Source organism: Lates calcarifer, linkage group LG9 (genome assembly GCF_001640805.2).
Source record: "Lates calcarifer isolate ASB-BC8 linkage group LG9, TLL_Latcal_v3, whole genome shotgun sequence".
NCBI classification, from domain to species: Eukaryota; Metazoa; Chordata; class Actinopteri; family Centropomidae; genus Lates; species Lates calcarifer.
The window spans coordinates 5081195-5091881 of record NC_066841.1 but is presented as its reverse complement, the minus strand read 5'-3'; the positions used below and the strand labels follow the sequence as shown (position 1 = coordinate 5091881).

Genomic DNA, 10687 nt, shown 5'->3' with positions numbered 1-10687 from the left:
AAGTGCTCTCAGCAACTCTCAACACTGTCATTGTCATGGCCAAAACTCTCTCCTTTTCTATCTTAAACAGGATGCTACATGACAAGGTCTACTTTATGTAATTTACACCCTTTATCACTATTATAAGTGTTTTTTCCAAGCTGTCAGTGCACTTGCTCTGTTCATATCCATACTATACTGTAAGATCTGCTGCTGCAGTGACATTAAATAAGGAGGAAGCCAGTCTGCCAACAGTCTGATCATGTCCCCTCAAAAGTGCCCAACAGGACTATCATAGCCTTCCAGCAACTGGCTGCTTGACTGATCTGGATGGATTATTATGCTGATAAAAAAATTTAAAAAAAAAAGCAAGCAAAAGGGGAGCAGAGAAAAAAGAGGGAGAGACCAAAAGCAGACTGATGGTGAAAAATGTGTGAAATTGTTAGAGGCAGCAGTTACAGTGCTGATAGCAAACAGCAGTGAGCATCGTCAGTAAGCCTTTTTTCTCTGCAGACGTGTTGACTTGTCCTAGCGGGGAAGCACAGGTGCAGCTAATTCTGTTAACAATGGCTCTGGGTAAGCCAGGCCAGCCAGGATCCCTCTAAGTCATTTATGACATTAATTACACCTGTGCTCCTCCTGCTGTGACATGTCAAGCTGTCTCTGGTGGAAGAGAGGCTATAGCATGGACACTGAACCTGGGACTGGTGTTGGCATGTGGCTGGACATTGTTACACTGATGTCCATTAAGCACTGTCTGAGAAGCACACTAACACTGAACAATTCGGAGGACTCAGTGATGATGGCAACAGGGAGAGACATCCTAATGAAACTAATAATGTGATAACAAACTCCTCTGTAGTTTGATGACTTAATGAAGGTAAAAAAAATTTAACAAGCCATGCCATTACTGCAGATTTTTCCTCACATTTTAAGGAAAATAAAGCTACTGTGAAGCTACTGAATTATAATGTTACATGTAAGGCCAAGGCTGTGTTTGGTAGTGGAGGACAATTCTGTCATGTTGTCTCAGTTTTGTTGTATTGTCACTGTGTGACTTGTGGTCGGCCTGAATAATTTTTAATTCAAGCTTCTTTTTTTCCTGTTGACAGCTAAGGCTGGCGCTTGGTTTTGAACTGGGGCCATTGGGAATGTAACGCTTCATGACAGCTTTGTCGAGGATACCATCTTTGCCTAACGTCAACATTATCTATGTCATGACCTAACCAAAGCCATAACAACGAGGGCAGCTTTACAGGAATCGAAACAGTCTAACCTGATTCGGGACTCCATTCTTCAGCCGTCACGAAGTTGTTGTCATCAAACGCACCATGAAGCCAGAAGACGGAGTTTACTGTCCACAGGTTGAGACCTTAGCGATTTCCTGCTTCACTTCACCAAGGTAAGAGACTACTTGTGCTAACAAGTGTATTGAGAGAAATTTTCTTTGCTCTGCTCAGTTGTTGTCGCTTTGAGGCTAACAGTTGTGCTAACTGTATGATGGGTTGGTGTTTGCTAGCTGCGAATTTCTGTTGTTGTGTGTCTACGTGCTATATTTATATTAGCATAAATAGGGACATTGCCAAGTGCTTTATTGTTGTGCCTGAGATTTACGGTCGTCGTTTAGCACATGCTAATAATGTTCTCGTGCCAAATATGTAGGCTACAATGTATTAAATTTGAATATTCTTCAGTATTTAAGTGCGGTGGATAATTTGGGTTTTGCTGGTTGTTTTCGGGGTTTCTATTGGCTCAAAGCAGACACGCATCTTTAGTAAAAGGTAATATTGAATATTGGTTGTAAGTTTGTAAATGTGACTGTCATGCTTGTAAACTTTAAATGGCTCTTTCCATAAATAGTCATATTCATTCACTTAATATTCAGCTAAACATCAGAGAATAGACTTTTTTGTCAGATCACTTTACAATTCTCCAGCTACTATTTCACATGAACTAGGGAGAACTTACTGTATTGTTTACATTGTTACTTGATGCTTATCTTCTCCTCATTAACTTGAACTATCATATATCACTTAATGAGGAAATATGACTTAAAGATATCCATATTTGTTCTTTTTGCTACCCACACAAACATTTAATGGAATAGCAAATGTTGGGCTCTGTGCAGTATTTGGCCCCTGTGCTGATCTCGGGTGTGTTTGTGAGGAATGATAAGGTCAGAGCCTAGACACCACATATCAACTGTGCATACTCGTACGCGTTCACTTAAATAAATCGGTTCCACATGGGTTGGCTGACTGAACCAACTCCTTTCCAGTTTTGTGACATTGTAATTAAGGTATTGTCAGCTTGCTCCCACACTCGGGGCATGATTAAGTGACAATCTGTAATTGTTTTCTGGTTGTACTCCTCCTATGATTTCTCCGTTTATTTTCAGTTTTGTTTTGTCACAGCTCATTAAATATTTACTGAAATTAATTCAGAACAAGACAGTAGTGCCACTGCTGGTGGCTGAGCTGACTGAACTGCACAGTCATTGTCATGCGTTATGTAAACATTGTTTTACATCAGCAGTCCTTACATGAATTAGGAAGATCAGAGGTTTTCAGACTGTGAGGGGAGTTGAGGGGGAGGCACAGTGGAAGAGACATGAGGCAAAGACACTGTATGAAGTGAAAGGGACAGATGCAGGCCCCTGTTCTAAAAACAGGAGATAAGTTATTGTAGTTTGTCCTGATGATTTGGCCTGTCTTCCAACATGGTCAGCAGTTGGAGCTGCAGCAGTGGCTGTGATGCAGCTGATGGAGGCAATTAAGCTATTTTAAAACCCTGAGCACTTGAAGGCTGCAATTTGTGTCATCAACACAATCAATGCTGGACACACAGATTTACACATTTTCTACACATTTTTGTTAGCTTCAGTGTGACTTGCACTTGTGTAGGATATCATTATCGTTGGTGACGGTGCATTTAAGGAAATGTCCATATAGCTGTTTAAAAATCATAGTAAAAAGATGCTCCTTTTAACTCCAGAACTTGCCTAAGAATCATCATGTGTTTACTGCTAACAAGAACTGATAATAGCTAATTTGGCATACTGTTAATGGTGCCAAAATATATAAAAAAAATGTCTTGTGGCTTAAGTTGTTGCCCACACAAGTAATTAACTGACTCCCCAAATTATGGGAAATTAAGCTGTCTGAGACTTCTGCCATATATTTAATAAGATTTCAAGAATTTACCAGTGATCTCATGTCATATAGCCCAGAGGCCGTATATGTCACTAGAGGAGTCAGTGAACCAGTGAACCTTGAAATTTTTGTGGTTTTAGAATATTTTCTGACACATCCTAGGATAGCACTGCAGCTAAACCATTGGCTGCTGACTGATCTCTGTCTCTGATCACTGAAATAGAATGTCTTTAGTTAGCTTAGCCACTGCTACCAAGCTAATACTTCAGTTGCAGTTGATATATGATTAAGTTGATAACCAATGAGATGTATGCACTTGAGATGAAGTCAATTAAGAGACACATTCTTTACCATATTTTTGTCTTTGCTAATTCAAAACACTGCAGGCTGCAACACATAATGCTAGATTTCATTTTACTTTGTGATCTCATTTGTCTTTACTCAGAACTATTCTTAATAGAAAACAGTGAATCCCATCACTTCAATTTACCATAATATAGTTTGCAATTAGGCTACCACACTTATTTTAATAGACACTTATTTTAATAGTGACATGATGCATGTGATATACATATATATATATATATATATATATATATATATATATATATATATATAGATAGATAGATAGATAGATAGATAGATATTGAGCGTTTCAGAAGACTAATGACTGATTGTACCTGTGTTTTTAAAACAGACTGCCATAACTGACGAAAGTAATACAGAGATCACTCTGTGTGATGGGCATGACTCTCTTTTGCCAATATATGGTGTGGAGTTTATAGTCGGTGAAGTGTCCCCTAACTGCCTCTCCCAGCAGTAGTTGCTGACCATGGGAAAAGTGTTCCCATTCACTCCTCTCAGGTGTCGCAGGCATTTGAGCTGCTGACCTTCCAATCAGAACTGCACTCTTCCAGCCTTTAGGCTACCACTGCCTCCAAATTGTATAACAAGCTGTAATTTCTCCTTCTTAGCTACAGTCATGTCCATATCCCTCAGCAAGTGCTTCATCCTGCCACCACAGCACTCTCATCTTGCCTACAGGGCTAAATCAATGAATCAAGTGAAAGGATGACAGGCAGGGAGGGCTAGTGTGTGAGATAGACATCAGGAGGAAAACAGAGAATGAGAGGTTAATCCCCACAGCTCAGTATTATTTTATATCTGCTGCAGAGAATAGTCAAGGATACCCAGTCACCCTTTTTCTTAAGGCCATCTCAGGACGCATGTCGCAGCTTTAGCTGTAACCTGTCACTGAAGGTCAGGTAGTAGATGCTTTTATATACATTTGTCCCCTGCTGTCAGTGCCTCTTGCACTCAACAAATCGCTTCAACGTGCTCTCTATTTTGCTGCCATTGCTACCCAGAAAAATTGAGAGGATATAAAAACATGTACATAAACAGTAAGCATATGTGCATGTGGTGGATATGTCACAATAAGACATAATTCTGACAATAATGTAAGTATAGTATAAGACAATTCTACTTTCAGCCCTCATCGGCACATAATAGCTCTGCATTTAACATGTGTGCTCATATCTAATGTATAAGACATTATCAAAAATGCAAGCTGTGTGTTCAGAGCAGACAGAGTGAGAATGTGAATTTCCCATTTTGCCCTATTGTGCTCCATCTGAGGAATTCCTGTGAGTTTTATACTACGTTAACTATCTTTCTACTTTGCGCTTATAGTAATTACTATGGCTGCTAGACTATAAAATATTGAATTAAAGTAGTATTTTGTGCATCAATCATAGATCAAATTGAACAAGGGTTGTAAAAGCTGGATTTTACACCAACCTTTCATTTTGAAACTGACACAGCTCAACACAGTGTATTAGTATTGCTCAGTTCCGACTAAATGACAGAGGGTCAGTCTCACATCAGCTGGCACTTTCTGTAAATGTTTGTCTAAGGAAGCATCATGGCTACATATGGTATGGGAATGTTTAACAGTTCAAAGGTTTTAGGTCCATGTTTTCCACATAATTAAACCTGTATTGAGGCAGATCAGCATTATAGAGTTCTCTCCAGACTGACTAATCAACATAAAAATAAGCAGTTGGCTGTAGCTTAAGCATTTGCCAGAAAGATAATTTTTGTATGGGGTAATATTTCTGTTACAATGCCACTCAAAACAGGAGGAATGCTTTGTGGTAAACCTGAAATCAGGGAGCAGCCTGATTGGAGGAGACCTGGGACTGACGGTCCAACTAGTGGAGGGGCAGAACCGACCAATCCTGCTGGCGATTTTAGACCACATATTAATATATCTGGTAGGAAGTCATGTGTCACATGTCGTCAGCTAACATTTTTGGTTTTTACAAATTTTTGTAATAATCTAATTGGAGCTGTATTTCTTGCTTTTGTTTCATTTCGGGCAATGCATATCAGTGGAGCACAGTTCATTGGTCTTTAAATGTATTTTATTATTTTCTGAGTGATTTTGGATACATTTGTTATATATATACACACATACACATACACACACACACACACACACACACACACACACACACATATATATTGGAAAATATCCCTATTAATAATGTGGAGTGATTCCAACCATACCACCTGGCAGTAAACACTGATGTTTGCTTACTTATGTTGCTGCTTTTAAAGATGAAGCCTGCACTACCCCAGCACCCACCTGCTGATGTTGCGCTCTATGTGCACCTTGAATAGTGTTTGTCTCTACTTTATACCAATGGGACGGGGGGGGCATAACACTCCCTGCATGTTGCTATGTATTTCATGCTGACGTGCTTTATTGAAGCAGCAGGTAGCATTCCCAAGAATAGACTTGCATTGCCAAGTCAAACTGTACTGCCATCTCTATTTGCTGTTTGACGTCAGTGCTCTTAACAGAGCTCTTCTTGGTGTGTATGTGTGTATATTAGTGCCTGCAACTACGCCAGTCCCGGAGGGTGACATTTTTACCAAATTTAGAAACAAAATCAAAATTAAGTGGGAAAATACTCATAAAAAGAAATACAAAACTCTTCCCATGGCAGCAATTCAGCCCCACCTGAGGAAAATTATTTTGGCATCTATTACTCATAAAATTATATTAGTTGTTTTTATTAATAGAGAGCATTGTAAAACCTACAGTGTATTACACAAACTTGGAAATACGAGATGGAATGAAATAAGAATACACAAAAGACAAAAAAAAGACAAAAAAGGCAAACCTTTTTAATTACCTAACAGCTATTCAGCAGAAAGTGAAGGATGAATTGAACCGATCTGTCATTCATTCATTCATTATTTTGTCACATGTTTGCTGGATTACTCACCATGGGCAGAAAGAGGAACATGTCTTTATAATCAAGACATGCTTTTCAGCAAAATACCTGAAAATCCTCTTGTGAAAGTTTAAAGCCAACTTTGCAGTGAAGGTCTGATGTTGTAGAATGTGTGGTGTGTAGGAACAATGCTGCTTTTTTCATGTGGGTGTTTGTTTTGTCACATTATTAGTTTCCTCCCACACACTGCAGCAGATAAACCTAACTGACTGTAATGCTATTCTACTTCATACTGCCTCACTCAAATGATGGTATTGATTCACTAAGTACCCACTTCACACTCAAAAATCACATATGTGCTATGAGAGGAAACACAGTGTTGAAAAGATCTGGAGTCTGTCATAACTGTGTCTGGGTAAGAGAGATGGTTTTTAAGCTCCTCTACTATTGAATTAGACAAAAGTTTTCCAGTACAAACTGATGATCTAATCTGTCATTGTGCAAAATTGTTGACAAATGTCCTTCAAGAGTCTTTCTCTCTTGCATCAGTTAAGGTAAGGAATGCATGCAGTTATTTGAACTAATACAGGGTACTTTTGCTATTCTGACCTTCTTTACAAATGAGTAATGCAGCATCCTGTAGGGAGAAGAATTGACGAGAACACTCTGATACAATACAATACCTAAAGTACCAGTTCAATGAGGCGTTTGATTCTTTTGTAAATATGTACTATTACAGATTAATATTATTTTTGTGATACCTTTTTCCTTTTTTAAGGCTGAACCATATAGAAAAGTTTACTGATACTGTTGGTGGAATTCAAAGCAGGGTTTTGCACAGGTCCAATTCTGCAAACCCACACCCACCCTGGCTCGTGTGCCGGAACTGACCTGTTACCTATTGATTATCACTTCAAACACTCACTCAGACAGCTCCAATTCTTGTTTATGTAATGCAATACAAAAGTAACAGATATGCAGTAATCATCTGTCACATATCAAAGTGACAACAGTCAATCAGTCAGCTGAGCTATCCACCACTAAGATTTCAGTCTGGACAAAGTAGTGATCAGCTGACAGTGCATCCTAGAGCACTCTGCTGCATGAATTAAAGATTATTTGTAAGTTTTGCTATAGCTACATAGCCAAGGATAGCATTAACAACAGTCTAGAAGACGTATCAAGGGTTCAGCATCAAACTTCACTCCTTTACTCACCAAGAACTTTCTCTAGCAGTGGAAAGCAACAGCAATGTTTTGCTTCCAGTTCTGTCACTACTTTTCTTCTACTGAAGCTGCCATACTCACTAGCTAGCCCTGGTCGGTGCCTAAATTTAACCAAACCTTAACCATCATCATGATCCGCACCTGTGTGTCTTCCTGCCCAAACTCTGATCACCCCAAACTGTATTTATTGTCAGGCTTTGTCACAATAATGGCATCAAATTTGTCTATGTGTCATTATATGTCAACACACTTTCTTCAGCAGGTCCTAATACTGAATAATTGTTTTGCAATTGCCGAGAGTAGAACTCTTAAATTGCACAGCTGATTTGACACTTCTCAGCACTGAAACCCTAAAAAATAGTTGTTTTGTTCTTTTTTTCTTTGAGTATTTTTGCCTTTGTCTGAAAGCAGACAGTGTTAAAACTTTGGCAGGAGCAACTTGTACTTAACATGGTGTTTTTTACATTTCAGCAACAGCTGTCAATAAGGAAGGGGGGGGTGGGTCTTCCCTAGTAAGGAGAGAGTTCACTGTGACCTTGGTGTTCTCCAGCAAACTGTGGCCATGTGACAAAAATCAATGCTTTGGTTTATGTGCAGCACTTAAAGAGGTAGCCATCACACTCATTAGATAAATTGGCACTCTGATATGCTAGAACATCCTAGCCAATTTGTTCATAATGTTAGGGTTCACAGTGTGTCTCTCAAAGTTGTTAGCAGCCTGGTGGAAGTGATACCACCTGCTGTGCTGAAGATGTTTTATAGTGTGAAATTTCCAGGAGGGGTGCTAATTTGCCCTTGCATCCACACATGAAGCAGAAAATAGTTCCCTTCTGTAATGAGTACTCAATTCTGTAAACAACTAGGTGGGAACATTCAAACTCAGACATAGACAAATGTTGACAGATGACTAACTAATATCAAAAAATCAGTTTCAATTTGCACACAACCCATACAGTATCACGATCCCTGTTTTTCTGAGTGGGAATCTTTTTGTTTTGACATTAGGGTTCATCTATGGTCATCTAACTGAAATACTTGGAGTACTTCAAAGTGGTGTCAACATCTTTTTTTTTCAGTTATCATATTTGTCTGTTTTTGGAGGGCTGTAGAAAACATGAGAAAAGTGACTGATGTTTTATTGAGTCTGTTTGCCTTTTAGATTTGTCTGACTCCATCTGATGTTTCCTGTTGCATTTCTCTTTGTCCTCATACCCCTCCCCCCTCTATCACTTCAGATCTGGCTGCCAGTCAGCCCTTCTGATTTTCAAAGGCTCCGGAGCATGAAACAGAGACTCTGAACATGGGCCAGATTTTGATTCTCTGATCTTCCCTTCTCACTTCCCTCTATCTCAGTAAGCCTCTCCGTTTTTGTCTCTTTCTGTTTTCCTGATAGTCAGAGCGGCAGACGGGCATGCAACAGGCAACTATTGAATCATGGTACCAGCAAGAACATAAAAACATCTACAAGGGTTTTTACTGCTTTTATACTAATGATAAAATATGTTGGCTGAAAAGCTTCCTTTACAATATCAAATCCAATTTGGTTGGGGTTGAGGAACCACTTCATTAAGCTTAGAGGGCCTTTGTCATCTTGGTTACAATAATGACCACAATTTTAGCTAAAATAAACCAGTCTCAAGAAATGGGAAAAGGAGAGTGGTTAACTCATCCACTCAGTCCAGTGTCCTTTATCTGCAGATTTTTTGGCTCTTCAGTATAACGATGGCACCCTATTTGCTCCAAACAGGCAGGTGTCATAATCTAGGGCAGTTTCAAGGCTTTGTCACTTAAATGTAAACATTTTACTGAAACAACTCATACTCTTTTTTTTGTTGGGAGGACAGTCTCAAATTAAACTACATTTTGCATTTACATTATGTACATCACACAAGTCATAGAGAGGTGGTCAGATTAGATGGTGGACATACAATGTGCAGGACCTTGACACTGGCGTCCCATCTGTTGTTAGCTTTAGACAACAACAGCATTTTTGTTAAGGTTCAGGAAATATGGTAAAATGTGGCTAAAGCAGACATGTTGTGTCTCATGCTTCAAGTCACTATCGATAACTAGTTTTCTTTTTACTTCAGAAGCGATGTTTGAGAGTGTGTCCCAATCAAGACAATGACTATAAGGTTTTAAAGTTGTTTCGTTGTGTGTTATTGATTGAAATTAAATGCATATCAATAGTGGGTATATTGAAACATCCCACAGAGTCCTGTGTGAAACCCCTTTCTGTTAGAATTTACTGACTACTCCTTTGCTTATCATCAGCTGTTACTCTGGGGAGCATGAAAACGGAGGGCAGAAAACAGACATCAAACAGCCGAAGAGGCGTCGCAGCCTATCTCCCTGTGTGTTCTGCTACGCACAAGGCCCGCACTATCATGGCATGGTCTATCTTTCAGTCCACTGAGTGAGCTAACCTGCAGTAGGAAGATAAAGAAAAATGGGTTCAGTTTCTTCCATCTGAGAAAGTGTGCTTGTTAGAGCGCAGAATCCATTCCCATTTCCCTGGGACCTTTGATCTGGGATTACACAGGAAGCTCTAAGATGAGAGCTCTATGTTTGGCCTGGGAGAGCTCATGATAGAGCAGCCTGAGGTGGTCGTGGCCTCTGAAGTGAAAACCGCTGCTGAGTCTGCTGTGAAGCAAGCTTGCACGCTCATAAGTGGATTATTACATGATTGCCAATTTTTGTAGAACAAGAAAAGAAGAAAAAAAGCCCTGATAGAGATTGCCCATAGAAACAACTAATCCAATTTACCTGAAATCCACTGGACAAAACCTTGTTCATTTGGTTCTTAAGACCAGAATGTATTTCTCATATATATGTATATGTACTTTCTACTCTCCGTTTGCACTCTTATGTGGAAGCCTGCTGTTTATCACAAAACAGCTCTATCACAAAACTTGTAAATGTGTCAAAAACTTAAGTGTGATATTATCCTAGATTGTGCTTGGTTTTGATATAAAGAAATGACTTTACTGGCATTTTTATCAAGCTCAGGTGCTACTCAGCAAGCTATGGCAAGCTAATCAATATTTCTCAGGAACAGTCTGTGGTTAACACCACCTCATAAGAT

At 39.3% G+C, this 10687-nt stretch overlaps 1 long non-coding RNA gene across 1 annotated transcript in view; it reads left to right on the top strand.

Annotated features, from left to right (window-relative positions):
- The first annotated feature begins 571 nt into the window (after positions 1-571).
- Positions 572-10687, top strand: part of LOC127142775 (uncharacterized) — a 54817-nt gene continuing 44701 nt past the window's right edge. Inside the window, exons 1-2 of the long non-coding RNA XR_007813824.1 lie at positions 572-859; positions 1092-1381. This is a non-coding gene — a long non-coding RNA (uncharacterized LOC127142775). The remainder of the gene's footprint in view (positions 860-1091; positions 1382-10687) is intronic.